Genomic DNA, 7,444 nt, shown 5'->3' on the forward strand with positions numbered 1-7,444 from the left:
GATTACAGTGGTGATGGTGGTGGTGGTGGAGGTGGTGATGGAGGTGGTGGTGGTGATGGAGGTGGAGGTGGTGATGGTGGAAGGTGGAGGTGGTGATGGAGGTGGAGGTGGTGATGGAGGTGGAGGTGGTGATGGAGGTGGTGGTGGTGATGGAGGTGGAGGTGGTGATGGAGGTGGAGGTGGTGATGGAGGTGGAGGTGGTGATGGTTGTGGAGGTGGTGATGGAGGTGGAGGTGGTGATGGAGGTGGAGGTGGTGATGGAAGTGGAGGTGGTGATGGTGGACGGTGGTGATGGAGGTGGAGGTGGTGATGGAGGTGGAGGTGGTGATGGTGGAAGGTGGAGGTGGTGATGGAGGTGGAGGTGGTGATGGAGGTGGAGGTGGTGATGGAGGTGGTGGTGGTGATGGAGGTGGAGGTGGTGATGGAGGTGGAGGTGGTGATGGAGGTGGAGGTGGTGATGGTTGTGGAGGTGGTGATGGAGGTGGAGGTGGTGATGGTGGAAGGTGGAGGTGGTGATGGAGGTGGAGGTGGTGATGGAGGTGGAGGTGGTGATGGTGGACGGTGGTGATGGAGGTGGAGGTGGTGATGGAGGTGGAGGTGGTGATGGAGGTGGAGGTGGTGATGGTGGACGGTGGTGATGGAGGTGGAGGTGGTGATGGAGGTGGAGGTGAAGTCAGTGATGGAGGTGAGAACAGTGGGATGGTTCTGATGGTAGAAGTGGTCGTGGTAGTGATGACATTGGTGGTTGAGGGGATGGCCGTGATGAAGGTGATGACAGTGATAGAGGTCATGACAGTGGTAGAGTTGTTGGTGGGGGAGGTGATGATGATGGTGGCGGTGGTGGAGGTGGCAATGGGGACGGAGGTAGTGATGGCAGTAGAAGTGGTCCTGGCGGAGGAGGTGATGACCATGGAAGCGATGATTGCAGAAGGCATGGTCATGGTGGAGATGGCGAAGGTGATGATGATGTCGTGAGAATGAGATGAGCTGGGTCACTGAGAAGAGTAGCCTTCCTCTCTAAAGCGCACACCCTGAGGTCATAGATAGGTCACCGGGTGTGTCTCTGAGTGTCCTGTCACAGAAGGTGTAAAATCAATGGGCACAAAGGCCCCCTTCTCCAGTTCTCCAACGAGGCATGCCATGCTCCCTGCAGACCTACGAGTGCCCACCCTCCTCGAAAGCCCGTATCTTCTGACCTAGAATCTGATTTGGTTTCCCTTGAAAAAAGGTGGAAAGAGGCCAAGAAAGTGGAAACCAACTCCGCTGCCATCGAGGTTCAAACTCACAGCAACCCTGCAGGACAGGGCAGCGCCGCCCAACAGGGAGGACAGAGCTACAGAAGCAGACAGCCTCCTCTCGGAGCTGCGGGTGTGTTTGAACCTCCAAACTCCAACTGCACCTCAGAGCCTAACCACTTAGGAGCCCCTTACATAGGAAACCAAATCACCCGCTACCAGCAAGCCCATCCAGACTCAAAGACACCCAGTAGGACAGAGTAGGACTGCTCCCCGGGATCGCTGAGACTCTAGGGCAGAACTGTGGCAAAGGCTTTCCAAGGCTGTCAATCTAACAGAAGCAGACAGCCTCGTCGTTCCCCCATGGGGCAGCTGGTGGGTTTTAAACCATCGACCTTGTGGTTAGCTACCCGATGCTTAACCTTACACTGTGCTACCAGGGGCCATGAGCAGCCCCGTGTGGGGTTTCCAGGGCTGTAGATCGCAGCAGGTAGCAGTCCAACAATCAACCAACAGTATGACCAGCAGGGCTCCTACTTCGGAGACCAACCAAACTCACTGCATGAGTCCATGCCAAGTCCTTAGCAACCCTATAGGACAGGGCAGAGCTGCCCCTGTGGGTCTCTGAGACTGTAATTCTTTAATAGAGTAGAAAGTCTCCACGTTCTCCCAAACAGAGGCTGGTGGTTTCGAACTGCTGGCCCTGCGGTTAGCAGCCCAATGCATAGCTATTGCTTAGAAGACAGAGTATTCCTATACGAATGAAAACTAAATGAGGTAACTTTGGATCTGAACCTCGTATGCAAACTGGGAGTGATTCTTACCTGCACGGGCGGGGGGGCGGGGGGGTTGCGCTGTGAGAATTGAGATAACACTCTTCACAGGGCCTGCTGTGGAGACTGATGGATCATTTTCATTCTCTTTCGAGGGGGCTTCGGCTTCGTTATCAAGCCTTCCCCGACCTACTCCTTCCCCGACCCACCCAGCCCAGCACTTTTACCACGTGCCCTCCCACCCCTGTAGTTGCCATAACAACTCCCCCATAAAGTTGATGGCTTCAAGCAGTAAAAAAGTCATTTTCTCACAGTTCTTTCTGGAGGCCAGAAGTCACAAAGGGAGGGGCCACCCGAGCCGTGCTCCCTCCAAAGGCTCTCGGAAAGAGTGCTCCCAAGGCTCTGCCTAGCTCCTGGTGTCTGGAGGTGTGGCGAGCCTGGGGGCTCCCATCTCTGCCTCCATCTCCACAGCTGTCTTCGCCCCTGTGTCTCCGGATGTCACCCTCTATCTTCTATAAGGACACTCTCGTTGGACTTAGGGCTCATCCTGATCCAGTAAGAAAGGAGTCTCGTGGTGCAGTGAATGTAGCACTGGGCTGCTCTAGGTAAAACAGAAGGTGGGCACCTGGAACCCACCAGTCATTCCGAGGAAGAGAGAGGAGGTGGTCTGCTTCCCTAAAGATTGAGCCCCCCCACCCCACCCCCACCTCCTGGGAAGCCTGTCCTGCAGGGTCACCAAGAGTCTGATTCCACTCACCAGTAGCAGGTCGGTTTGGGGTGTTTTCTTATCTAGGACAACCTTTGCTCATACCTTACTTTAATTACCTACAAAGACCCTGCTTGCAAATGAGGTCGATTCTGTAGTACTTGGTGGACCCACCTCTGAGTGAGACAGCCCTAATCCCCCTTCTCCCTGCCACCTGGCTCAGTCATGGTCCTATCCCTCTACACAGTCCCAGTGGCACCCAGGGTCCCCTGGCCTAGAGCCTCGTCTCCCTCCACGCAGCCCTGACTCCTGGCGCCTTGCACGCCTGCTTGTATGCATGTGCAGATTCCCCTCTCTACTTGGCGGGGAGGGAAGGGGATTCTGGGCTTGAGCCGGAGCCCACAGGGGCCTCTCTGCTCGGAAATGCTTCTTCCTCTCCCCCTGGCAGCTGTTTGGCTTGGCAGGGCCCCAGCTGGCAGGCTCAGCAGCCAAGGAGCCCTGGGGGGCAGGCAGAGGGAATGGTGAAAGGCAGGCAGCTCCCTCCTTGGGCCCAGGGCCTGGGAGCCCGGCCAGTGGTGGGCCTCCCTGCTGGCTGGCCCCAGCCCCCTCACTTTTGGTTCCCCTCCGCCTAGCTTCCTTGTCCTCTCTCTCCATCCCACAAAGGGGAATTCTGGAGACCCCCCTCCATCACCCCAGCCAAGAAGAAGACGTGCCGAAGGAAGCAGTGACTGGCAAGGCGAGGAGAGGAACACACGGAGCAGGAGCAGTAGGGGCCCGGGAGCTTTTCTTCCTGGAGGGGCTCCGGATAGTCTCTGAAGACACCTCAGGACAATGGACTCCTTCTCATCTCTGGACACCCCATCCCCTACTCCCGCCACGTTCCTCAGACCTCCTGTCCCCAGCATCCCCCTAGCGTTTGCCTCCTCCTTCCACCGCCCCTGTGAGTCCCCAGTTCGTAGTCCATTGCTCAGATCCCAGCCTTTCTTAGACATCAAACCCACTGCCGCCAGCACCACCGAGTCGATTCAGAACTGCAGCGACCCTGCGTCGGGTTTCTGAGACGGCAACCCTTTGCAGCAGCAGCCGGCCTCGTCTTTCTCCCGTGGGCCAACCTGTGGTTCGCAACACAGCGCAGTGTTTAGCCCACAGCGCCGCCAGGGACCCTTTACTTCAGATAAGTGGGAGAGAAACGTGCTCTCAGCCCCCGCAGGCCTACGAGCTTTCCCCATTGGTTGGAAAACGGTAAAGAAATGCATCTGGCGGGGCCCAGCTGAAGGAGCCTAGATGGTTAGGGTCCAGTTGGCCTGGGTTTAAGTCCTCCAAAACCGAACACCAAACCCACTGCCGCTGAGTGGCCTTTGAGGCATCGCGACCCCATAGGACAGAACAGAGCTGCCCTGTGGGTTTCCGAGGTGGCCGACCTATCCGGGAAGAGGAAGCCTCGTCTTTCTCCCGAGCAGCTACTGGTGACTCCTGACCGCTGGCCTGTGGTTATCAGCCCAACAGTAGCCCATGATGGCACCAGGGCTCTCTGGTTACGTCTTGGTCCAGCTTTTCACCGGTTTGGTGCTGGAAGGTAACTTAGCCTCTCGGAGCCTCAACACCTTCCTCAGAATATGGGGCACTTGTACCTAAGTTTGGGGGTTGCATGGATGGAAAGACATCACCTCTACCAGCTCTTGGTGTCAGGGGAAACCAACACCCAGTTACCATGGAGTTGGACCTCCTGAGGCTCCCCTGCCTCCCTTCCAGCTACCAGGATCGGTCCGGGGAGAGATGGCTCCAACGCTGCACACCAGATTCGAGGGGATCCTCTTTCACAGGGAGGTCACCAGCCCACTCTCTCAAGATGCCTCTGGGTGGATTGGAACCATCAGCCTTCCGGTGGGATGCGGAGTGTTTAATCATTTGTACCACCCGGAGACTCCAGTACACAGACAGACCAAAGAGCCTTTGCAGGAGCCTGTCTCCTCGTGGCTTTCCTGGACCATCTAGCTTCATGGGGGCAGACAGCCTCGTCTTTCTCCTGAAGAGCCACTAGTGGGTTCAAACCACCAGCCTCTAAAGGGTTTGAGTGCCTGACCCACAGGGCCACTGGGGCTCCTTGGGTACAGGGCAGGTGCTCTGGAAAGGATACCTCAAGACATGACAGGCACTTCGTGGAGCGTGGACTATCTTACTCATCTCTCAGAATAACCTTATGAAAGAGAAACCATTGCTCAGCTAGATAGAAGAGCCATTTGCCTAAAGAACCCCCCTCCCCCCACCTCCCCAGCTGTTAGGTGGCTGAGCCGGCATTCGATCACCACACCCTGCTCTCAGAGCCACGCTCCTCTGGGATCACCCTTGGCCACCGGCACTATTGACGTGGCCGGGGGTGTTGGTGTCTGCGCCTGTAGGGTGATTCCGTGCATTCAGATCTAGGGATTCCTTGGACTGAGCCCCGTCTGCAGAGGGCCGCTGGGTGGAAGGGGTTTCCCCCAAGGGGCCCTGCAGGTGCTGCACAGGGGCCCTGCTGGCTCTGCACGTGTGTATTTGCATGCAGTTTACAAATCAGGAGCTGCCCTGCCACCTTGGCCATCCTGAAGGCCTGGCACCGAGGGCCAGCCCATCCAGCTTCTCGGCCCGAGGGGGAGACACTGGACAGGAGGCTCCCCCGGCTCTTGTGCCTTGACACATCTGGAAACTGTTAGCTTCCTCGGCTCCCCTCCCCGCACCAGCTGCAGCTGCCGCTAATTCTGGGAAGTGCCCTTCAGGCTGAGGCAGCAGCTGCTTACAGGGGAGTGGACATGGTGGGCGGGAGGGTGGTGGTGGGTGGGCAGCAGAGAGTTAATCTGAGGGCCTGCTCTGAGTAACCAAAGTCTTCACCCAGGAGAGCTGGTCTCCTCCCCCCACCCCACCCTGCCAGCAGGGTTACTAGGGTGAGTAATGAGGAGGGAAAGAAGGGGGAGGAGGCAGGGGCCCCGCATGCAGAGGGAGACAGGGAGCAGGGACTGAGAGAATGTTTCTGCTGGAAAAGAACATCAAAAGGTCATCTGATATGGTCCATCTCCCTGCTGCCTGGGGGTCATGGTGACCCCGTGGTGTCATGGATGCCGAGCAGCCTTTGTAGTCCCAGCAGATTGGGTCACCGTTTTTTCTGGGTGACCTTGAGCAAGGTCCTTACCCTCCACAGCAGGCGGCTATGGATTGAATTGGGCACCCCCAAAAGACACGTCGTGGTGTCTTTTTTTGGGTGGTGATGTCTTGTGCTGCTAAGCACGCGAGGTCAGCGCTTCGAACCCACTGGCTGCTCCAAGGAGCAAGGATGAGGCGCTGCTCTGCTCCTGTAAAGACGTACAGCCCAGAAAGCCACAGAGGCAGCTCTGCTCTGTCCGTGGGGTGGCTGAGAGCCAGACCCCATGGATGGCGGCGAGTGTGGTCTTTGGGAGTGGCTAGGAATGGGTTCCCTCAGTCAAGCCAATGGAGCAGGATGGGTCTAGGGTAGCTCTTGTGTCCATCTCTTTGGGGATCCAAGTTCAATATGTAACCAATACCCTGTGTTCCAGTGTATTCAGTCAACCTCCTTTGATATATAAAGAGATTAAAGCAAGTGAGCAAAAAAATAGAGATGGGAAAAGTGACACCAAGCCACATGGAGAACTCTAAGAAACCAGAAACTCACTCACTGCCAGAAAGGTAATGCTGAGGTACAGCAAGTACAACTGCCTTAGCCAGTTCCCTGCTTCAGCTGGCAAGGTTCACTTCCTGCAAGACATCCCCAAGAAGAAGCCACAGGGACCTACCCCGATGCAGCCCTGGGTGCTGGAGCAGCCATGTGGAGACCCCTGCCAGCATGGAGATGCTTACACGTTCACTGACTCAGCTTTCCTCCTGCAGTTGGTGTCATAGTGTGTTTTGTAAGATGGAGGAGGACGTTGTGGATTGGTGTTGTATATGGCTAATGTTGTGGGCTTGTGGGCTTGTGGGCTTGGGCAGCAGTGGGTTGAGATGTTTTCTTGATGTGCACTTACCATTTATATAAGACTCTCTTATACACTGTGGATACACTGTGTTTCTGTGGATTGGTTTCTCTACTGTACCTGGACTGACACAAGGACCTTCCCCCAGAGCTGACAGAGAGAGCAAGCTGTTCCCGGGAGTCAATTCCTTGAATTCAGACATACATTAGATGTGTTTGCTCAAGCCGTCCACGTGTTTTGTGTCTGTTACAGCCACACCAGAGTACAGCCACACCAGAGCATGAAGACAGAACTGGGTGCCAATGTGGGGGTGCTGCTCAGACGCTGTGGAAGTGTTTCTGGGTAGACATGGGTAGACATTTCAGGAGTCATTTGATGGTGCCTAATAATAAAAGGCTCCATGCATTTGAATTATGGTACTGAAAAAGACTATCGAAAGTACTATGGACTCGGGGACATGGGAGAGGGAAGAGGGGAAAAGGTAGTGGTGTTAATAAACCCAGGGACAAGGGAACAACAAGTGATCTAAATCAGTGGTGAGGAGGGTGTGGGAGACCTGGTTGGGCATGATCAAGGGTAATGTAACCAAGAGGAATTGCTGAAACCCTGGTGGGGACTGAGGATGATAATAGGACAGGAGGAAAGCCGAGGGAAATAGAGGAAAGAGCTGGAAGGAAAAGGCCACTTATAGAGGTCTAATTAAAGACATGTACATATGCAAATATATTTATGTATGAGGATGGGGAAATAGATACATGTGCATATATT

Source organism: Tenrec ecaudatus, chromosome 7, assembly GCF_050624435.1.
Source record: "Tenrec ecaudatus isolate mTenEca1 chromosome 7, mTenEca1.hap1, whole genome shotgun sequence".
Lineage (NCBI taxonomy): Eukaryota > Metazoa > Chordata > Mammalia > Afrosoricida > Tenrecidae > Tenrec > Tenrec ecaudatus.